The sequence below is a fragment of the Suncus etruscus genome (assembly GCF_024139225.1).
Source record: "Suncus etruscus isolate mSunEtr1 chromosome X unlocalized genomic scaffold, mSunEtr1.pri.cur SUPER_X_unloc_1, whole genome shotgun sequence".
Taxonomy (NCBI): domain Eukaryota; kingdom Metazoa; phylum Chordata; class Mammalia; order Eulipotyphla; family Soricidae; genus Suncus; species Suncus etruscus.
The window spans coordinates 679,700-704,586 of record NW_026060304.1 but is presented as its reverse complement, the minus strand read 5'-3'; the positions used below and the strand labels follow the sequence as shown (position 1 = coordinate 704,586).

Genomic DNA, 24,887 nt, shown 5'->3' with positions numbered 1-24,887 from the left:
TTCTAAAAGCATTTGTGTACTTAAGTTTTCAGCATTGGGTGTTGTAAAGTAATTATTAAAACATTGGTAATTAGAAAACCTTCTAAATTCAGGTCTGTAAGGGTTAAAAATTCTCTAGGGAAAAAAAGCGACTGGGAGATAAGGGCACTAAACTTTCTTTGTTTATGCCTCAGGAATTTTTGAGCAAGATAACAACTCTATCACTTTAAAAAAAAAACTTTTGGTGTTTTAAAATTCGAAAGGACACAAAAATGTTAAAAATTTCAATCTTTTATATTTCTATTAGAAAAATATTTTTGATCTTAAGAGTATATGGAAAATGTTGTGGTTAGCCTTTTTTAAAATAATATTGTTAATATTATAAAAGTAACTACATTTTATAAGCAGGTTGACATGTATCAAATATAATTTGGGTCTTAAGCTCTAGGTGTGGAAATGCATCAGATGTCTTTATATTTTGTAATGATCTAAACATTTTGTTAACGTGGTATATAATATTTTTTACAAATTATTCACTTGAAGTCTTCAAAGTAGGAAGTTGTTTGTTTTTTAAAGTCAGTTTTTTATACCTTTAATAATCATAGTTTATGCTCTTGTGTTTAATCATAAAAATTTAACACTTATTTGCAGCTGTCTTACTGTTTCACTGTGAAACTAATTTAAAGGAAACCTGTTCATTTACAACAGATATCATACTTCAAAGTGGATTCTCCTTCTACAGTGCTCATTAACCATTTTACTTAAAATTTTTTAACTGCTTACTAACCATTTTACTTACTGTTTTAAACTTCAAATTAGGATGTTTTAAAAATGTCTTGTGCTAAACCTAAACCTTAAAACTTTTTTTTCAGCAAAGTTCCACTCCATCTACATTAAGTATTTCTAAAAACTGAAAAAGTTTTTCTACAAAAAATTTTTTTTCCTACAAATATGCTAGCTAAATATTTAAAAGCGCTTGTCCAGGGGCCGGGCGGTGGCGCTGGAGGTAAGGTGCCTGCCTTGCCTGCGCTAGTCTAGGACGGACCGCGGTTCGATCCCCCGGCGTCCCATATGGTCCCCCAAGAAGCCAGGAGCAACTTCTGGGCGCATAGCCAGGAGTAACCCCTGAGCGTCACAGGGTGTGGCCCAAAAACCAAAAAAAAAAAAAAAAAAAAAAAGCGCTTGTCCAATTTTACCCGGGTCAATTTTTATAATGTAAGTTTTGGATCGATCCTTTTGTCTGTTCATGTGTGTGTTGTACTGAATGAAAGTGGCCACGAGTATAAAATGTTGTGTTTAGTGTTGTTTTGTTTTGTCTGTTTATTTGGTAACTCTACATTTCATGATAAATACAATTTTCAAAGCCTTATCCATTTTTGAGATTTCAATTAATTTTTTGGTCAGTCTGGTCATTTAGCAGCTGACAGACTGTGGCATCCTGCAAATAAAGATCATGTGTTAAAAATTATGTGTTAAGTTGGCTTTGTCCTTCTGAGAACATGGCAGAAATTGTAGGGGATGGTAAACCCCAGATTTCTCAATGGCCAACGGGATAAATTTTCCCTGGAGAATTTCTGGACTTTGTGATCACCCAGATTTCCTGCTATGTGTAAGTTAAGGCCAGAAAAATATGGATATGTGGCTAGATAAAGAAGCATCTAGCTTTAAGATAATAACTAAGAAGTTTAAGAAAAATTATTTGGGCCCGGAGAGGTGGCACAGCAGCATTTGCCTTGCAAGCAGCCGATCCAGGACCAAAGGTGGTTGGTTCGAGTCCCGGTGTCCCATATGGTCCCCCGTGCCTGCCAGGAGCTATTTCTGAGCAGACAGTCAGGAGTAACCCCTGAGCACCGCTGGGTGTGACCCAAACACTGAAAAAAAAAAAAAGAAAAAGAAAGAAAAATTATTTATGTTCAGTTTAAAAGTTTTTGAAAAATTGGCGATTCTTAATTATAAAAAATTTTTAAATGCTGAAGTCTGACAGAAGTCAGGAGGCATTCCCATGGTATTCGAAAATAATTTGTGTAATGTAAATTGCTAGTGTCTTCTGCTGTAAACCAAGGCCAGAAGACTAAGTAAATTCCTATTTTTATATAAAAATTAAATTCATGAAAAATTTTATTGTTAAAAAAAAAAAACCCAGGGGCCGGAGAGATAGCATGGAGGTAAGGCGTTTGCCTTTCTTGCAGGAGGTCATCGGTTCGAATCCCGGCGCCCCATATGGTCCCTCGTGCCTGCCAGGAGCAGTTTCTGAGCCTGGAGCCAGGAATAACCCCTGAGCACTGCCGGGTGTGACCCAAAAACCACCACCACCACAACAACAAAAAAAACCCCAAGTAACCATTTTGCCTCCTGCCAGTTTCCTTATAGACCTCCCGCAGTCCTGTCTTCATCCACCTCAAAAGAGCCTGTCACCCCTCCTGCCACCTCTGTGTTACTCACCCACCATTCCAGTCCTTCAGACCACCATTTCTGCCAGACCTGTTTCTGACTGACTCTGCCTAAGGGGAATGCTGGATTTGATACTCTGCCTGGCAGCCCTTCTATGAAGTAATCACAACCTTCGGCAGGCCCACTGCTACCAAGGACCCTGCTAACCTCGGCTGGGGAGCTGAGTAGGCTTAACTTTAAGACAGGTCATGGGCGTCGGACTTTGCTTACTTGGACCATATATGCGCCCCCCTGCCCAACTATCAGACATTTGCAATCAAACCATTGTGGTTAACAACTCTTCCATCTTCATTGAAGCCCCCAACTCCACTTATTTTGTTTGCTCCACTGGACTTTCTCCCCATATTGTTACTGAAATGTTTCTTGCTTATCATGATTATTGTGTTTTAGCTTTGTTAATGCCTAGATTAACCATCAAACCTGTTGGTTCGGTTTCTACCTCGGACCTCAACCTGCAGATGGTCAACGCCTCTGCCCAGGTGCTCTCCGGCACCAGCTATGAACACTGTTGGATCTGCTATTCACCCATCCCACCATTCTATGAAGGAATTGCTGCCTTCAGACTGCCTCACTTCACCAATACCAACCTTCTGCGATGGGGTATGGAGCCTCAACGCCATGGCATGACTTTGAAACAAGTGGTGGGAATTGAACTTTGCCTTTTGGGACCCAATATGCTTCCCTCTATTCCCCTTATTGAAATTTGTAATCAAACTATTGTTAATTAATCTTTTCAGGTTATAATTGCCCCCAATTTGACGTTTTTTGCCTGTTCCACTGGTTTATCTCCCCACATTGTTTCACATTTGTTTCTTGAGTCCATGGACTACTGTGTTTGGGTTGTTTTAATGCCTAAATTGACTGTTAGACCAGAAACTGATTTATTACCCCTTAAAGATAACTCTGTGTCTCTCTCCCACCACAGGAGGGGACCAGTCACTGCTCTTACCCTAGCCTTAGTGTTAGGGCTGGGTGTTACTAGTGCGGGCACAGGAATTTATTCATTGGTTCACACTCATGAATCTGTTAATGCCTTAACTAGAACTGTTGTTAGAGATGTTGAACAACTTAAAAGAGGTTTAGATTATTTGGAACAAACTGTTGGCTCTTTAGCAAAAGTAGTACAGCAAAATTGCTGCGGCTCAAATCTTGCCTTTCTGTGGGAGGGGGGTTATGTGCTGCTTTATAGGAAGAATGTTGCTTTTTTAAAGATAAATCAGGTTTAGTCAGGGATAGTATTAGAAAAGTAGAACAAAGCTTGGAAGAAACAAAAAGAAAGATAAAGATGAATCTTGGTAAAAAAAAAAAAAACTGGTTTTCAACCTCTCCCTAGTTGTCAACATTGTTGCCTAGTTTGCTGGGACCATTTGTAGGATTTCTCTTGCTCATTTCTTTTGGTCCATGGGCTTTTCGCCACTTTACCAGTTTTGTTAAGAATCAGGTCGATGAGGCTACCATCAGAGTCCACTATCAACAGCTCACCCAGCATGAACCCCACTCTCTAGAATACGATCCTCTAAGAGATGGTGCATCCCACCACCTAGACTTTAAGGAGTTTTGAGCACACTGCTAAAATGCAAGCGTTCGCTTCTCTCTCAGCTGTGGAAGTGCTTAAGACGGGGATAGCTTGGTGCCAGTGTTTGGGGCAAACATGACTCTCTAAACTTTTCTTGCCGGTACTGCATACTCAATTGGAAACAACAAATTGTCATGTTCAAACCTGGAAGCACACCAAGTAACCTAAAACAGGCACTCCACCTGCTCCACTCTCCTCTCTTTATTTTAGAGAAACGGGGGAACTGTTGGAGGTTGTTAGAGCTAGAGAGCAAAATGGAGTCTCTGATGCCTGAGAAACCAAAGGCCTATGTACCTGACAGGCGGCCACTGTGGCATTTAACCCCTGGATCTAAAAGAAATGTTAACCAAACAAGTCACAAGATGCCCCAGTAAACCGCCCGAGTTGCTAAGATAAGATCACATCCTATTAAGCTACCATTGTGAAAGAATGTCTGTGCGATATAAGTCTATGTGATATAAGGGTATGTTGTAAAACTGGAAAGTCCTTCCTGCACGACCCCCCTACTTTTCTATACCATGGAAAAGTACTGAAAGCTACTTCCTTATGCTGTAGAACTATATAAGCTTGTCTTACCTTAATAAATTCAGCTCTTGATCAGCCAGCTTGACTTGAGCTCATTTCTTTCTCAGCCTCTTTCCTCCTTTTTAGGTCGGATACCGCTCATGACCGACGAAGTACTTTGTGATCCTCAGTCCACCCTGCGGGCAGGGTTTTAGGGGGTCGCACTCTTCAAGGAGTCTGAACAGGGATTTATTAATATGTGTGCTTTTTATTTATCTTGGTTTTAGAGCCACACCTGGTGACAGTCAAGGGTTATTTCTGACTATGCACTGAGAAATATTTCCTGCTTTGGGTTCTATATGGAATGCTGGGGATCTAACCAAGGTCCCTCCTAGATCAGCGATGTGAAAGGAAAATGTCCTGTGGCTCCAGTTTTAATATGCATGCTTTTTCAATCTCTCTACCCTGCCACACACCCCTCTCGTTAACAGCCCTGTTCCCTTGTTAGCTTAAATGGTGATTTCCAAGAATCCTATGCACAACTAAAGTTTGAGATTTGTGCTGCACAAAAGATGTATATGATGAGTGATTAACTATATAAAATATGGTATCAACTCAAGGGGAAGCATCATGCCCCAAATGTAGGGCATTGGACCTCAGACCCAAACAAATGTTGATGCATGCAATAACGCACACATACTTAAGGACATAACACAAGATGAGGAACTCCCACATATATTACAGCTTGTAAGTTAACAGTAAGTCATGAAGAATGCCTGAGTTATTGCAAAGCAAAACACAAATATATAAAAGGTTTTATTTACCAGGAGATATATTTCACTCAAATAAATCCTCTTAAACATAAGAATTCTGCCTAAGCCTCGGAATCAATTTATTAAGACTGTAACATGCTGATCAGAAACTTAATCTGGGACAGATTCTTTGTTTGCAATTGTTGATAGTATGAGCCTATCCGCTACATTCAGGAGAAGGAAATATTATGGATGAGAAATATACAGAGATAAAGTGAATAAGGCAAAATATAAAGGAAGATATTGGAACTTTTCCTAAGTCGATTTCTCATACATGTCATGCTGTTGTGTTGGCTGATTAGTTCTTTGTAGATGCAGAAATGTGACTGTTCATTAGACATTTTTGCTTCAAACATAGGGATTCTCCAGTGTGACCTCTAAAATTTAGTCTGAAGCATCTCTGAAACTCTCTACAATCATGAGGTATCTCTCCAATATGTCTTCTCGAGCGTGATGAGACCGAACGTCTCACTCCGTGCAAACATCTGGTTTCTCCTCTGTGTGTGATACCTGACCTATCTGTAAAGTCTCGCCCAAACTCCCCACAAATATGGGGCTTCCCTCCTCTGTGTCCTCTGGTGTTGGATGACACCTGACCTATCTCTGAAACCTCACCCACACTCCCGACAAACATGGGGCTTCTCTCCTGTGTGTATCCTTTGGTGTCTGTTGAGATTTGAACTGACGCTGAAGCCTCCCCCACATTCCATACAAACATAGGGCTTCTGCTCTAAATGTGTCCTCTGGTGTATGATGAGACTTGACTTAACACTGAAGCCTTTCCCACACTCCCCACAAGCATGGGGCTTCTCTCCTGTGTGTGTGTCCTCTGGTGTTTGATGAGACTTGACCTGTCACTGAAGCCTCGCCCACACTCCCCACAAACATGGGGCTTCTCTCCTGTGTGTATCTTTTGGTGTGTGATGAGATTTGACCTCTGACTGAAGCCTCGCCCACACTCCCCACAAACATGGGGCTTCTCTCCTGTGTGTAGTCTTTGGTGTTTGATGAGACTTGACCTATGAGTGAAGCCTCGCCCACATTTCCTACAAACATGGGGCTTCTCCCCTGTATGTGTCCTACGGTGTTTGATAAGATTTGAGCTATCTCTGAAGGTTCGCCCACACTCCCCACAAGCATGGGGCTTCTCTCCAGTGTGTGTCCTCTGGTGTTTGATGAGACTTGACCTGACTCTGAAGCCTCGGCCACACTCCCCACAAATATATGGCTTCTCTCCTGTGTGTATCCTTTGGTGTTGGATGAGACTTGACCTACAACTGAGACCTCGCCCACATTCCATACAATCATAGGGTTTCTCCCCTGAATGTGTCTTCTGGTGTGTGATGAGACTTGACCTCACACTGAAGCCTCGCCCACACTCCCCACAAACATGGGGCTTCTCTCCTGTGTGTACCCACTGGTGTGTGATGAGACTTGACCTACGACTGAAGCCTCGCCCACATTCCATACAAACATAGGGCTTCTGCTCTAAATGTGTCCTCTGGTGTAAGATGAGACTTGACCTAACACTGAAGCCTTTCCCACACTCCCCACAATCATGGGGCTTCTCTCCTGTGTGTGTCCTCCGGTGATTGATGAGAGTTGACCTGTCACTGAAGCCTCGCCCACACTCCCTACAAACATAGGGCTTCTCTCCTGTATGTGTTCTCTGGTGACTGACAAGTCTTGACCTCACACTGAAGCCATGCCCACACTCCCCACAAACATGGGGCTTCTCTCCAGTGTGTGTCCTCTGGTGTATGATGAGACTTGACCTAACACTGAAGCCTTTCCCACACTCCCCACAAACATGGGGCTTCTCTCCTGCATGTGTCCTCTGGTGTCTGACGAGCTTTGACCTTGCACTGAAGCCTCGCCCACACTCCCCACAAGCATGGGGCTTCTCTCCTGTGTGTGTCTTCTGGTGTGTGATGAGACTTGACCTCACACTGAAGCCTCGCCCACACTCCCCACAAACATGGGGCTTCTCTCCTGTGTGTATTCTTTGGTGTATGATGAGACTTGACCTATGACTGAAGCCTCGCCCACAGTCCCCACAAGCATGGGGCTTTTCTCCTGTGTGTAGTCTTTGGTGTGTGATGAGATGTGACTTCTGACTGAAGCCTTGCCCACACTCCCCACAAACATGGGGCTTCTCTCCTGTGTGTATCCTTTGGTGTATGATGAGACCTGACATATCTCTGAAACCTTGCCCACACTCCCGACAAACATGGGACTTGTCTCCACTGTGTGTCTTCTGCTGTGTAATAAGTTTTGACTTTTGACTAAAGCCTTGCCCACACTCCCTCAAAACATGAGGATTCTCTTCTGTGTGTGTCTTCTGGTGTATCATATTTGATACAAGAGTGAAATCTTTTCTAGGCCTCACATGCTTATCTCTTAAAAATCTTTTTATTCCTAATCCTTGACCTACTTTACCTGTGTCCTCTGGATTTAATATATGCCAGGTGTTATTTTTTTCCTCATTTGAAATCTCATGTTTATTAGAGCTCCCTATTTGATTGTAACATAATCTAGATAAGGCTGTAGAAATTTTTTTATCTATAGGTTTGGAGCTTTCTTTGTGCTTTTGACTGTCAAGTATGCCATTTCTAGTTTTGTCATTGTAAGTATTAGAATGATTTTGCCATTGGTTCTGATTCCGAGGATAGGAGTTCTCTGATGAAGCTTGCTCTCTTGGCAATGCTCCTGGGACTATCCAATAGGGATGAATTGGGTTCATTCGATGATAAAGGAAGTTCTGATTGGCGAAAGTCCGTGACCAGAAGGGACATGGGTAGATTTCTGGCTTTGGTTCTGCTGAAAGAAGAATTTGCTCAGAATAGAATTGAAAAGGCTTTCTGGACCACAGCTCTATCTCCTGCTAAATTCTGTTCTCATGGCTTTCCTTATTTTGTGGATAAAGCAAGATAATACTTCAGATTCCTTTTCTTATTTCTTTTTTTGGAATTTGAAGGTATACGCAGAGTTGCCCACAACTTATTACTTGCTCTGGGATATGGGATCACTCCCTGTATGCTGGTACCTAACAGTATGTTTTTTGTTGCATCCCCACTGCCAACTTCCCTAACAGTATGTTTTATCTTACCAGTTATATTTATTCTAACTTGTAACATTAATAAACTCCATATTCAAAATCTTTTATTAGTTTTTGGGCTCAGCATTAAGGGCAATGAATGGGAGAAGGACAGCACCAATGATCTGGGAGCAACACGCCCCAGTCTAGGGCCCCCATTTCACACAAGCCCATAATGTTCTACTCCCAATCCATGACTTGCTCCCAAGAACATCATCCCACGCTCACCTGCAAACATGCCTCTTGGCAGCCTCTCCAGGATTCCATCTTCCAGCCAGGAGATCAGCAAAGGTTTCATCTTGCAATGCCCTGCCCAGAAGAATATTTTCTGGGGTTAGATAATGGGAAACAAACTGAAGCCTGTGCATGAGTCTGAGATTCTATTGAAAGCTGACAAACCAGGGAACAGAGGAAGAATTTGTGCTCTCAGTATGCATTTTGATACTGCACAGATGAGATCAGGTTGAATTGAAATCAAGAGTGTAATGGAGGGGGCCGGATAGATAGCATGGGGGTAAGGCAGGATAGATAGCATGGAGGTAAGGCGTTTGCCTTTCATACAGAAGGTCGGTGATTCAAATCCTGGCATCCCATCGGGTTCCCTAAGCTTGCCAGGAGCGATTTCTGAGTGTAGAGCCAGGAGTAATCCCTGAATGCTGCTGGGTGTGACCCAAAAACAAAACAAAAAAGAAGTTTAATTGAGGGGGCTGTATTACACTGCAGGAAGATGGGTGAGCACTTGGCTCACATGCATTTTATGTGTGTCCCTCAGGTAGTGAGCAATGAATGAAAACGCAGGAGTCAAAGCAAATGCTGCCAAAATCCATGTTTCTTAAACAGAAGAAGCTGGAGGTTTCTGGTACTGAGCACCAACTGTTCCGCAACCAATTTCATCAGGTCCCTGTCTGAGTAGAGAGAGGGACCCTTCGATCCTGCAGAAAAACTCTTCATTCCCCAAACATTCGGATGCAGGTGCTTTTGTGTATGGGTATTTCAATTTAGATCATGTATTTCCAGGCATATTGGACCTAGTATTTCTTTCTCCTGAAATATGTAATAGCTTAAAACTCAGTTGAGCAAATGATGAAATTACTTTGAAATATTATTTATCAGAATCAGATAACCTCATGTGTTTAGGGGGAAAAAAAGCAGGTATACCTCTAGACACATTTTATACAATAAGTTCAATAGATCAATTTCTTAAGCATCCTTAAACTCCATCATTCTAATTCATTAAAAGAAAAATGAGAAAACTAAGGAAGACTCCTGAAGCTAGGAATAGGGAGAGAAATCCTGGAAAATTTCCAAGTCCACCAATATACCTGGACATTACAGATGAAGATCTAAAATAACACACAATGTTTTAGCAATGAAATATAGAGGTTACTAGCCAGCAAACTAAGAACTCTAAAGTTGGAAAGGAAAAATAAAAAATAACCTATCTCTGGACAATACAACTAACACCAAGAACTCTTTTGGAAAATCAGAGTCCATACAAATGAAACTGAAGGACTGAAAAACATGTCAGCAAACCACTATGGCTAGAATTACGAGGTAGAAAATCACATTGACAAACTTTAAGACAAATTACAAACCAGAGCTGATTAAAGAAGTCAAAAAGAAAGGAGAGCTGGGGGAGTGAGCGGTGGCACAAGCGATAGGGTGTTTGCCTTGCAAGTGATTATCCTAGAAGAAACTGTGGTTTGATCCCCCAGTGTCCCACGTGGTCAAACAAAGCTGGAGCGATTTCTGAAGACGATAGCTTGGATGACCTAAAAAATTCCAACCACCTGATTAGCCTCTCAGATAAGGAACTTAAAATAGCAATATGGAAGATGTTTGTAGAACTCAGAGAAAGCATAGATCGATCTGAATAGAACATAAAGACAGAAATCAGAAAACACCAAACTGAAATAGCAGATCTGAAAAACACGGTAACTCAACTGAAAATCTCAGTGGATGGCCTCGCCAGCAGGGTACCTGCAGCTGAGGAGATAATTGGAGTACTGGAATATGTGATGCAGAGAAACTCAACAAAGCAGAAGAAATTGGAAAAAAACCTTAAGACAAATGAACAGATAATGGAGTTAGTACTCAAGGAATGTGAACAGATGAAAATAGAAGTCTTTGATAAACTTAACAGAAACAACATGAGAATCATTGGAGTCACAGAGACCCAGGTGGGAGATCTCCAGGAAGAATCAACTGTCAAAGACATCATCAAGGAGATACTCCCAGAGTTAAAGACTACATGCAATCAAATCCTGCATGCCTGAAGAGTACCAGGTAAAAGAGACCCAAAGAAAAACACCCCAAGACATATCTGCGTTACAATGACAATGACAGATAGAGATAAAATACTGAAAGCCGCAAGATCAAAAAGGGAAATTACATTCAAAGGAGCATCCCTAAGATTTATAGCAGACATGTCACAAAAAAACTCTCGAGCCCAGAAGACAGTGGTGGGATATTGTGACAATACTGAATGAAATGAATGCCTCACCAAGAATACTGCACCCAGCCCGACTCATGTTTAGGTTTGAAGGAAGAAGACATAGCTGCATGGATACACAACAGCTCAGAAACTTCACAGATGAAAAAGCAGCCTTAAAGGAAAAACTGAAAGGTCTACTTTAAGACGAGAGAGACCAACAAACACAGCAAACGTATCTATAAAGATGACATTAAATTCTATGACAATCATCTCCCTCAATGCCAATGGACTAAATTGACTAATTAAAAGACAAGAGCTCTTCCAAGACCTCCCTGCCGCAAATCTTTACCAATCTCAAGAAGGTCAGGCAGGGGCTGTGATGGAAAGGTTCCTGGGAACCCACACACCACAAGAAAATCCCAAAAGACAATGGGGAAACCTTAACTTTCAACATAAGTGTAAGACCTATATTACATCACCTCCTTACCTGCTTATCCCCAAAAGTAAAGTAGTCTCTTGCATCACTTTGTTCCTTTAATTACTTTAATTCATTATTTTAAAATGTTTGTTCTACACATACATAGGTGAGCACATATATTTTTATTCCTATTTTTGTCTTTTTTGGGTGTGTGACCTGTTTCTGTTTTTTCTCTGTCCACCCCCAAATGCACTGAAAATATAATGTAGCATCATTTCTCCCTGCAAAGTGCAAAGGCACACTAATAAAAGGGGAAATCCTACATATAAAAACGAGCTCTTCTTATCTACTAGGGATAAGAACTCATACTTGTTTACAATACAGGGATATCTCCCACCTTGAAAATATGTCATGTGGACCCAACTTAGACCCCAGGTCATTAGACACCATCCGTCCAGCCTTGAACCCTGGATTCAAGACATAGAAACGACAAAGTTCTTCACAACAGCAACGGGAAACAAATCCCAACTGGGACATCCTTAATACCGCTGGGCCACCAAAAATGCCAGCTCCAATGTGATATCCTGACAAGGAAAATGGAAACAACTTGACCTAACATCAGGTTATCCTACCTCACCAGCTAACAATAAGACAAAATCAGAAGACTTGTCACCCTCTGGTCGGTCCAAAACCCAAGATCGCGATTTACAGATGACTGGCTACTAGAACTATGACTGGACTGTATATATCTTGAAACCAATAAAAAAAAAAAAAAACCAGTCTAGGATTTTAATTACAACCTGCACAACAACCATGATCCCCATTTCCAAAGGTCTGGCTGAGACAATTGCAACAGAATGGGGCTTCTGGAAACACAATGAAAGATGCTACCCTAGGTTCCATCCTAGGAACAGTGCAAAGACCAAGACCAGCAACCACAGAAGATGGATTAAAATGACACTGAGGGAACAGAACTTCTAGAACCACAAAGAAAGACTTCATCATAAATCCCACTCCTGGACCTGTGCAGATCCTGAGAACTCTAGATTCAGAGGTCTGATCTTATCACCCAGGAAGGAGCAGTAGCCTTACAAACACCACAAAAGCATCAAGGGGAGAGTAAATGAATCTGAACAAAGTCTATAGTTAATCCCATGACAATATACTCCAAGGGTGGAGAAACCCCATATCTCGTAGGCCAAGTGAATTCCTTTTCGAATGACCCCAATATTTACTTTGCCATTGCAGGAGGGGAAAAAGGCAAAAAGCACAAAACATTTTTATTTTTTTATATATATTATTTTTGAAATACTCATTTTTAATTATATTTTTATTTTTATTTACCTATCTACTTCTTGTCAATTTCCTTGTTTTAGTGTGATTATTAAAGTTGTTCTTCCCATTTATACTTATGTTTTTTCCTTCTTTTCTTTTCTTTCTTTATATGCCCTGCCATGTTTTTTATCAAGACCATGGCTATTCTTTTTTTTTTTTTTTTTGGTTTTTGGGCCACACCCGGTAACGCTCAGGGGTTACTCCTGGCTATGCGCTCAGAAGTTGCTCCTGGCTTGGGGGACCATATGGGACGCTGGGGGATCGAACTGTGGTCCGTCCAAGGCTAGCACAGGCAAGGCAGGCACCTTACCTCTTGCGCCACCACCCGGCCCCAACCATGGCTTATTTTTGTGGTGCTTTTCGTTGTTATTGTTGAAGTGCTCACTGAATATTTGACACTTCTTTCTGTACTGTTGGGGTGTTTCACCTTATTTTTGTCCTTCGTCTCTCAAAATAATGATCAGAGCCTCGAAGGATTCCGCCCATTTTCGGCGTATTAGACTTTTACCACAGTGTATTACTTTTCTCTTCTTCAAACAAAACCATGTAACTTGAACAATCTAGTCCTGCCTCTCAGTTAGAGGGGGAAAAAAAGGGAAACACCAAGACCAAACAGGTGCAAGATTACTAAGTAGTAAACTAAATATATAGGGGACCACATTTTCTAGCAGCCCCGGGGGTGAGGGAGGAGTATTTGGGAGGTAGGACGAAAACAGAGGTTAGGAAGGACAAATAGGAGATGGGAATCCCCCTGATTTTATGTAAACATGTACCTAAAATATTATTGTCAACAATATGTAAACCACTATGTTCAAAATAAAAATCATATTAAAAAAATAAAAAAATAAAACACACAGAGTGGCAAAATGGGTCAAAAAGATGAATCCAACCTTCTGTCTACAAGAAACACACCTAAATAGTCAGAACAAACAGACTCAAAATCAAAGGCTGGAGGAAAATCGTCCAAGCAAACAACACCCTTAAAAAACTGGGGTGGCCATATTAATATCTGATTACACCAACTTTATAATCAGAAAAGTGGTAACAGACAAAGATGGACACTATGAACTAATCAAGAGATATGTGCGACTGAACTTCGCTGGATCTCAGACGCCAGCAACCTTCTGCCTCTCTACTCTGCTGTCCTGCATTTTCGGCCTGATTTCATCCTGGGTGTGGCTCATCTGCCAGCCTGCCTTCCTGTGAGACTTCTGGGGAGTCTGCCTTCACGTGAGCCTTCTGTGGAGGTGAGTCGATACGCCCAGAAAGGGAGGAGCCACTGAACTCCGCTGGATCTCAGATGCCAGCACCCTTCTGCCTCTCTACTCTGCTGTCCTGCATTTTCGGCCTGATTTCACCCTTGGTGCAGCTCATCAGTGAGCCTGCCTTCCTGTGAGCCTTCTGGGGAGTCTGCCTTCACGTGAGCCTTCTGTGGAGGTGAGTCGATATGCCCAGAAAGGGAGGAGCCACTGAACTCCGCTGGATCTCAGATGCCAGCACCCTTCTGCCTCTCTACTCTGCTGTCCTGCATTTTTGGCCTGATTTCATCCTGGGTGCAGCTCATCTGCCAGCCTGCCTTCCCGTGAGCCTTCCGTGGAGGTGAGTCGACACGCCCAGAAAGGGAGGAGCCAGAGGAGCACGGTTGCTCCGCTCCCCTTCGCGACGGTGCACATCATTTAGCCGATGAATACAATCACAACACATAGAAAATCCCGCAGTACTAGTGTGACAATGGGGAAACAACACGGGCCAGCGCCAGACATAGAGAATGAAGATGGCAACTCTGATGACTTGAACATGACCAAGCACCTAGTCAGTCTCTAAGATAAGGAGTTTAGAGTTGCAATATGGAACATGTTCAAAGAACTCAAAGTATAGAAGAGAACACTAAGAAGAATCAGGAGAATATGAAGATAGAAATGAGAAAACTCCAAACAGAAATTTCAGATCAAATAACAGGTCTGAAAAACTCAGTAGATGAATTGAAGAAAAACATGGTTGAGATTTCCCACAGATTAACAGCAGCTGAGGATAGAATCAGTACACTGGAAGATGAGATGCATAACAATAACATACAGCAGAAGAAATTGGAAAAAAGCCTCAAAGCAAATGATCAAACAATGGAAAAATTACTCCAAGAATGAAAACAGATGAAAATAGAAGTCTATGATAAGCTCAACAGAAACAACTTAAGAATCATTTGAGTCCCAGAGACTCAGGAAGAAAATCTCCAGGAAGAATCAACAGTCAAGAACATCATTAAAGAGAAACTACCAGAGCTAATGAATACATGTGATCAAATCCTGCATGCCCGAAGAGTGCCAACTAAAAGAGACCCCAGAAAAAACACCCCAAGACACATCCTAGTCACAATGACGAATCCCATAGATAGAGACAGAATTCTGAAAGCAGCAAGATCGAAAAGAGAAATTACATTCAAGGGAACATCCTTGAGATTTACTGCAGACCTGTCACCAGAAACACTCAAGGCCAGAAGGCAGTGGTGGGACATAGTGACAAAACTCAATGAAATAAATGCTTCGCCTAGAATACTGCACCCAGCAAAACTCACTTTCAGGTTTGAAGGAACAATACAGTTTCACAGACAAACAACAGCTCAAAAACTTCACAGACTCAAAACCATTCTTAAAAGAAAAACTGAACGGCATACTTTAAGACAAGGCTTACCAACAGACACACCAAACTTTAATATAAAGATGGCACTAACTCCCAGGACAATTCTTTCTCTCAATGTCAATGGACTAAATGCACCAGTTAAGAGACACAGAGTGGCTAAATGGATCAAAAAACTCAATCCAACCTTCTGCTGCCTACAAGAAACGCACCTGAATAGTCAGAACAAACATAGACTCAAAATAAAAGGCTGGAGGAAAATCATCCAAGCAAACAACACCCAAAAAAAAGCAGGAGTGGCCATACTAATATCAGATGATGCAAACTTTATACTTAGGAAAGTTGTAAGGGACAAAGATGGACATTTTGTATTAATCAAGGGATATGTACAGCAGGAAGAAATCACCCTCCTAAACATATATGCACCGAATGAGGGGCCAGCAAAATATTTAAAACAACTGTTGACAAATTTGAAAAGCAATATCAATAACAACACAATAATTGTGGGGGACCTCAACACTGCTTTGCCAACACTGGATAGGTCAACCAGACTGAAACCCAACAAGAATATACTAGACCTGAGGAGAGAAATGGAAGAAAGAGGCCTAGTAGATATATACAGGACACTCCACCCCCAGAAGCCTGGATACACATTTTTCTCTAATGTACATGGGACATTCTCCAGGATAGACTACATGTTAGCACATAAAACATACCTCCATAATATCAAGAGGATAGAAATTTTGAAGGCTGCCTTTGCTGACCACAAAGCCCTGAAATTATATATGAACTACAAAGGGACACAGAAGAAAAATTTTAACACCTGGAAGTTAAATAGCCTCATACTGAATAATCAGTGGGTCCGAGATGAAATCAAAGAGGAAATCAAAACCTTCCTGAAAACAAATGACAATGGAGACACAAACTATCAGAACCTATGGGACACAGCAAAAGCAGTACTGAGAGGAAAATTTATAGCTTTGCAAGCACACATCAGGAAAGAAGGGGCATACCTGAATAGCTTAATGACGCAGCTCATAGAATTAGAAAGTGCTCAACAAAAGGATCCAAAAATAGGGAGGCAGAAGGAAATAACAAAGCTGAGAGCACAAATCAATGAAGTGGAAACCAGAAAAACCATCCAAAAGATCAACGAAAGCAGAAGTTGGTTCTTTGAAAAAATAAACAAGATTGATAGACCACTGGCAAAACTAACAAAGAAAGAAAGAGAGAGAAACTTGATAACTCATATTAGGAATGAAAAAGGAGAGATCACTACTGATATGGTAGAGATTCAAAGGGTAATCAGAAACTACTTTGAGAAACTCTATGCCACTAAAAATGAAAACCTGGAAGAAATGGATAAATTCTTGGAATCTTATAATCTTCCACGATTGAATGAAGAGGATGTAGCATATCTAAACACACGCATTACTATTGAGGAAATTAAGAAAGTAATCAAATGTCTGCCCAAAAACAAAAGCCCAGGCCCAGATGGATTTACTAATGAATTCTTTCAAACCTTTCAAGAGGAACTACTACCAATCCTGGCAAGACTCTTTCATGAAATTGAAAAAACAGGAAAACTTCCAAATAGCTTTTATGAAGCCAACATTACCTTGATACCTAAACCAGACAGAGATGCTACAAAAAAAGAAAATTACAGACCAATATCGCTGATGAATGCAGATGCAAAGATCTTTAACAAAATCCTGGCAAATAGGATTCAATGCCTCATTAAGAAGATCATCCACTACGATCAAGTAGGTTTCATTCCAGGAATGCAAGACTGGTTTAACATCCGTAAATCTATCAACATAATACACAACATCAACAGCAAGAAAAATAAAAATCACATGATCATATCAATCGATGCAGAGAAAGCATTTGACAAGGTCCAACACCCACTCTTGATCAAAACTCTCAGCAAGATGGGAATGGAAGGAACCTTTCTCAATATAGTTAAGGCCATCTACCACAAGCCAGAGGCAAATATTGTCCTCAATGGAGAAAAACTGAAAGCCTTTCCTCTAAATTCTGGCACAAGACAAGGCTGTCCTCTCTCACCACTCCTATTCAACATAGCACTGGAAGTACTCGCTATAGCGATTAGGCAAGAAAAGGATATCAAGGGAATCCAGATAGGAAAGGAAGAAGTCAAGCTCTCACTGTTTGCAGATGACATGATACTCTACTTAGAAAACCCCAAAGACTCTACCAAAAAGCTTCTAGAAACAATAGACTCATATAGCAAGGTGGCAGGCTACAAAATTAACACACAAAAATCAATGGCCTTTCTATACACCAATAGTAATAAGGAAGAAATGGACATTAAGAAAACAACTCCATTCACTATAGTGTCACACAAACTCAAATATCTTGGAATCAACTTGACTAAAAATGTGAAGGACCTATACAAAGAAAACTATAAAACTCTGCTCCAAGAAATAAGAGAGGACACGCGGAAATGGAAGCACATACCCTGCTCATGGATTGGCAGGATTAACATCATTAAAATGGCAATACTCCCCAAAGCACTGTACAGATTTAATGCGATCCCCCTAAAGATACCCATGACATTCTTCAAAGAAGTGGACCAGGCACTTTTGAAATTTATTTGGAACAATAAACACCCTCGAATAGCTAAAGCAATCATTGGGAAAAAGAATATGGGAGGAATTACTTTCCCCAACTTTAAACTTTACTACAAAGCAATAGTTATCAAAACAGCATGGTATTGGAATAAGGACAGGCCCTCAGATCAGTGGAATAAGCTTGAATACTCAGAGAATGTTCCCCAGACATACAATCACCTAATTTTTGATAAAGGAGCAAAAAATCCTAAATGGAACAAAGAAAGCCTCTTCAACAAGTGGTGTTGGCACAACTGGGTAGCCACTTGCAAAAAATTGAACTTAGACCCCCAGCTAACAGTTTACGAAGGTAAACTCCAAATGGATTAAAGACCTCGATATCAGACCCAAAACCATAAGATATATAGAACAATACGTAGGTAAAACACTCCAGGACATAGAGGCTAAAGGCATCTTCAAGGAAGAAACTGCACTCTCCAAGCAAGTGAAAGCAGAAATTAACAGATGGGAATATATTAAGCTGAGAAGCTTCTGCACCTCAAAGGAAATAGTGCCCAAGATACAAGAGCCACCCACTGAGTGGGAGAAACTATTCACCCAATACCCATCAGATAAGGGGCTAATCTCCAAAATATACAAGGCACTGACAGAACTTTACAAGAAAAAAACATCTAATCCCATCAAAAAATGGGGAGAAGAAATGAACAGACACTTTGACAAAGAAGAAATACAGATGGCCAAAAGACACATGAAAAAGTGCTCCACATCACTAATCATCAGGGAGATGCAAATCAAAACAACAATGAGATACCACCTCACACCCCAGAGAATGGCACACATCACAAAGAATGAGAATAAACAGTGTTGGCGGGGATGTGGAGAGAAAGGAACTCTTATCCACTGCTGGTGGGAATGCCGTCTAGTTCAACCTTTATGGAAAGCGATATGGAGATTCCTCCAAAAACTGGAAATCGAGCTCCCATACAATCCAGCTATACCACTCCTAGGAATATACTCTAGGAACACAAAAATACAATACAAAAACCCCTTCCTTACACCTACATTCATTGCAGCACTATTTACCATAGCAAGACTCTGGAAACAACCAAGATGCCCTTCAACATATGAATGGCTAAAGAAACTGTGGTACATATACACAATGGAATATTATGCAGCTGTCAGGAGAGATGAAGTCATGACATTTTCCTATACATGGATGTACACGGAATCTATTATGCTGAGTGAAATAAGTCAGAGAGAGAGAGAAAAACGCAGAATGGTCTCACTCATTTATGGGTTTTAAGAAAAATGAAAGACATTCTTGCAATAATAATTTTCAGACACAAAAGAGAAAAGAGCTGGAAGTTACAGCTCACCTCAGGAAGCTCACCACAAAGAGTGATGAGTTTAGTTGGATAAATAACTACATTTTGAACTGTCCTAATAATGAGAATGTATGAGGGAAATTGAAAACCTGTCTAGAGTACAGGCGGGGGTCGGGTGGGGAGGAGGGAGACTTGGGACATTGGTGATGGGAATGTTGCACTGGTGATGGGTGGTGTTCTTTATATGACTGAAACCCAAACACAATCATGTATGTAAACAAGGTGTAAAAAAAAGAAAAAAAATATTCCTTTCTTGGGTAATTTATTACTTTATGAAACTGGGTCTGTTTTACTTAAAAAGTTGTCAAAATAAAATTGCTTATACAACTTCCCAAAAAAAAATTGGCATAAATTTGGCATATAAATTATGGAGACTTGTGTTTTGTATCAATTTTTAAAATCTTTGTAATATGCTGCTAATAATATAATAATAACTACTTCTTATACATGTATATATGTCTATATATAGTATATATCTATTCACTCTTCATATAGAGAATATAGTCTAGGAAAGAACAAAAAAAAAAAGAGATATGTGCAACAAGAAATCAGACTATTAAACATATATGCATCCAATGAGAGACCAGCAAATTATCTAATACAGTTACTGACAACTCTGAAAGAAGACATCAATAACAACATAATAATTGTGGGAGACCTCAACATGGCCCTATCCACACTTAATAGGTCAAACAGACTGAAACCCAACAAAAGCATACTAGCCCTGAACAGAGTAATGGAAGGGAGAGGACTAGTAGACACTCCATCCCAAAAAACCTGGATACACATTCTTCTCCAATGTACATGGGTCAATCTCCATGATAGAGTACATGCTGACACATAAAACATACCTCCATAAAATCAAGAGGATAGAAATCTTGCAGGTTACCTTTGCTGACCGCAAGGCTCTGAAATTAGATGTGAACTACAAAGGCACACTAAAGAAAAACTGTAACAATTGGAAATTAAGCACCCTGCTACTGAACAACAAGTGGGTCCAAGATGACATCAAAGAGGAAATCAAAACTTTCCTGGAAACAAATGACAATGAAGACACAAACTGCCAGAATCTATGGGACACAGCAAAAGCAGTCCTGAGAGGAAAATTTATAGCTCTACAAGCACACATCAGGAAGGAAGAAGGGGCATACCTGAATAATTTAACAACACAGCTCATAAAATTAGAAAGCAACCAACAAAAGGAACAAAAATTAGGGAGACAGAAGGAAATAACAAAGCTGAGCAGAGCTCAATGAAGTGGAAAACCAAAAAACAATCCAAAAGATCAACTAAAGCATTAGTTGGTTCTTTGAAAAAATGAACAAGATTGATAGACCATTGGCAAAATTCACAAAGAAAGAGAAAGAGAGAAACCTGATAACCCGTATTAGAAATGAAAAGGGGTGGGCCCACAGAGATAGCACAGTGGTGTTTGCCTTGCAAGCAGCAGATCCAGGACCTACGATTGTTGGTTCGAATCCCGATGTTCCATATGGTTCCCCGTGCCTGCCAGGAGCTATTTCTGAGCAGAAAGCCAGGAGTAAACCCTGAGCACCACCGGGTGTGGCCCAAAAAAAAAAAAAAAAAAAAAAAAAAAGAGAAGGGAGAGATCACGACAGATACTGCAGAGATCCAAAGGGTAATCTGGGACTACTTTGAGAAACTTTATGCTGCTAAATATGAGAACCTAGAAGAAATGGAAAAATTCTTGGACACTTATAACCTTCCACATTTAAGTAAGGAGGATGTAGCATATCTAAACACCCCCATCACTACAGAGGAAATTGAAACTGCAATCAAATATCTGCCCAAAAAGAATATCCCAGGCCCAGATGGATCTCCTAATGAATTCTTTCATCTTTCAAAGGAGCTACTACCAATCCTAGCCAGGATCTTCCATGAAATTGAAAAAACAGGAACACTCCCAAAAAGATTCTATGAAGCCAACATCACCTTGATACCAAAACCAGACAGAAATGCTGCCAAAAAAGAAAATTACAGACCAATATCCCTGATGAATGCTGATGTAAAGATCTTCAACAAAATCCTGACAAATAGGATGCAATGCATCATTCAGAAGATCATACACTACAACCAAGTACGTTTCATCCTGGGAATGCAAGGATGGTTTACCATCTGTAAGTCTATCAACATCATACACATCAACCACAAGAAAAATAAAAATCACATGATCATATCAATAGACGCAGAGAAAGCATTCGATAAGGTCCAACACCCATTCTTGATCAAAATTCTCAGCAAGACGAGAATGGAAGGAACCGTTCTCAATCTAGTTGAAGCCATCTACCAAAAGCCAATGGCAAATATTATCCTCAATGGAAAACAAATAAAAGCCTTTCCTCTAAATTTGGGTACAAGACAAAGCTGTCCGCTCTCACCACTCCTCTTCAACATAGTATTGGAAGATCTTGCTATAGCGATCAAGAAGAAAAAGATATCAAGGGAATCCAGAACGGAAAGGAAGAAGTCAAGCTCTCACTGTTTGCAGATGACATGTTAATCTACTTAGAAAACCCTAAAGGCTCACGGGGCCGGGCGGTGGCACTAAAGGTAAGGTGCCTGCCTTGCCTGTGCTAGCCTTGGACGGACCGCGGTTCGATCCCCCGGTGTCCCATATGGTCCCCTAAGCCAGGAGCAACTTCTGAGCACATAGCCTGAGCGTTACCAGGTGTGGCCCAAAAACCAAAAAAAAAAAAAAAAAAAAAAAAAAAAAAGAAAGAAAACCCTAAAGACTCTACCAAAAAGGTTCTTGATACAATAGACTCATATAGCAAGGTGGCAGGCTACAAAACCAACACACAGAAATCAATGGCCTTTTATACACCAATAATGATAGGGAAGAGAAGGAAGTCAAGAAGGCAGTCCCATTCACATTAGTTGCACACAAACTCAAATATCTTGGAGTCAACTTGACCAAAGACGTGAAGGACCTATACAAAAAAAAAAAAAAAAAACTGTAAACCCTGCTCTAAGAAATAAGAGAGGGCACAAAGAAATGGAAACACATACCCTGCTCATGGATTGGCAGGACTAACATCATTAAAACGGCAATACTCCCCAAAGCATTATATAGATTTAATGCGATCCCCTTAAAAATACCCATAACAATCTTCAAAGAAGTGGATCAAACACTAAGGAAGTTCATCTAGAATATTAAACACCCTCGAATAGCTAAAACATTCCTAGGAAAAAGGAAAATGGGAGGCATTACTTTCCCCAACTTTAAACTGTACTACAAAGCAATAGTTATCAAAACAGCATGGTATTGGAATAAAGACAGACCCTCAGATCAGTGGAATAGACTTGAGTTCTCAGGCATTGTCCCCCAGACATACAATTACCGAATTTTTGACAAAGGAGCAAGAAATACTAAGTGGAGCAGGGAAAACCTCTTCAACAAGTAGTACAGGCAGAACTGGTTAGTCACTTGCAAAAAAGCGAACGTACACCCCCAGTTAACATCATGTACGAAGCTAAAATCCAAATGGATTAAAGGCCTTGATATCAAACCTGATACCATAAGGTATACAGAACAACACGTCGGTAAAACAGTTTATGATATTGAGACTGAAGGCACCTTGAAGGAGGAAACTGCACTTTCCAAAAAAGTGGAAGCAGAGCAACAGATGGGAATACATTAAACTGAGAAGCCTCTGCACCTCAAAGGATACAAAGGAAACAAGAGTTACCCACCGAGTAGTTAGAAACTATTCACCCAACGCCCATCAGATAAGGGGCTAATATCCAAAATATATAGGGCACTGACATGGCTATTTTACAAGAAAAAACATCTAATTCCATTAAAAAATGGGGAGAAGAAATGAACAGACGATTTAATAAAAAGGAAATACAAATGGCCGAAAGGCACATGAAAAATGCTCCTCATCACTAATCATTAGGGAGATGCAAATCAAAACAATGATGAGAGACCATCTCACACCACAGAGATAGGCACACATCACAAAGAATGAGAACAATCAGTGCTGGCGGGGATGCCGTCTAGTCCAACCGCTATGGAAAGTGATATGGTGATTCCTCCAAAATCTGGAAATTGAGCTCCCATTAGACCCAGCTATTCCACTCCTAGGGATATAGCCTAAGAACACAAGAACACAATACAAAAACCCCTTCCTCACACCTATATTTATTGCAGCACTATTCACAATAGCCAGGCTCTGGAAACAACCAAGATGCCCTTCAACAGACGAATGGCTCAAGAAACTGTGGTATGTAGAAAAAATGAAATATTATGCAGCCGTCAGGAGAGATGAAGTCATGAAATTTTCCTATACATAGATGTACATGGAATCTATCATGCTGAGTGAAATACGTCAGAGGGAGAGAGAGATACAGAATAGTCTCACTCATCTATGGGTTTTAAGAATAAAAGTCATTTTTGCAACAATCCTCAGAGAAAATGAGAGGAGGGCTGGAACTTCCAGCTCACTTCATGAAGCTCACCACAAAGAGTGGTGTGCAGCTATAGAAATAACTACACAGAGAACTACCATAATCGTGTGAATGAATGAGGGAACTGGAAAGCCTGTCTAGAGTACAGGTGGGGGTGGGGTGGGATGGAGGGAGATTTGGGACATTGGTGGTGGGAATGCTGCACTGTGAAGGGGGTGTTCTTTACATAACTGAAAGCTAATCACAATCATATATGTAAACAAGATGTTTAAATAAAGAAAAAAGTTTCAAAAAAAAGAAGAATCACTGCAATGCACTCAAGCTTCTGGAGAATGTAAAAAAAAAAAGTATGTATAGAGAAATCCAGGCAAATGTCCAAGTCCAACATTATGCATGAACCTTATAGATGAGAATCTAAAATAAACATTTAATGTTTTAGCAAAGAAATAGAGGTTACTAACCAGCAAACTTTAAGAAATTTAAAGCTGGGAATAAAAAAAGAAAAAAGTAATCTAAAGCTGGAAAATTCAACCAACTCAAAGAACTCTTTTGGAAAATGAGACTCCATACAACTGAAAATGAAGGACTGAAAAACATGTCAGCAAACCACCATGGCTAGAATTACAAGGTAGAAAATTGCTTTGAAAATCTTGAAGACAAATTACAAACCAGAGCTGATTAAAGAAGTCAAAAAAGAAAGGAGAGTTGAGTGGGAGCGGTGGCTCAAGTAGTAGGGTGAATACCTTGTAAGTGCCTAACCTACGCGGGGAAGTGGTTCGATCCCAGGTGTGGCTTATGGTCAATCAAAGCTGGAGCAATTTTTGAGCATCATTGGGTGTGTCATTTTAAAAAGGAAGGAAGGAAGGAAGGAAGGAAGGAAGGAAGGAAGGAAGGAAGGAAGGAAGGAAGGAAGGAAGGAAGGAAGGAAGGAAGGAAGCAAAAGAAGGAGGGAGGGTCTGGAGAGATACTGTGAGCAATGGTAGGGTACTCACCTAGCAGGTGACTAATTCAGGAGATTGTGGCTCAATATCTAGCATCCCATCTGGTTTCCTAAGACTACTAGAAGGGATTTCTGAGTACAGAACCTGGAGTAACCCCAGAAAGCTGCCAGGCGTGACCCCAAAATCAAACAAAAAAAGATAGGGCTAGAGAGATAGCATAGTGGTAAGACATTTTCCTTTCAAGTTGCTGACCCAGGACCATTGGTGGTTCAAATCCTGGGATCCCATATGGTGCC

General features: G+C 40.6%; 1 protein-coding gene across 2 annotated transcripts in view; it reads left to right on the top strand.

Moving 5' to 3' along the window:
- The window catches only part of LOC126000509 (histone-lysine N-methyltransferase PRDM9-like), a 770,602-nt gene that overhangs the window by 205,077 nt on the left and 540,638 nt on the right, over positions 1-24,887 (top strand). The gene's annotated exons all lie outside the window — the stretch shown is intronic.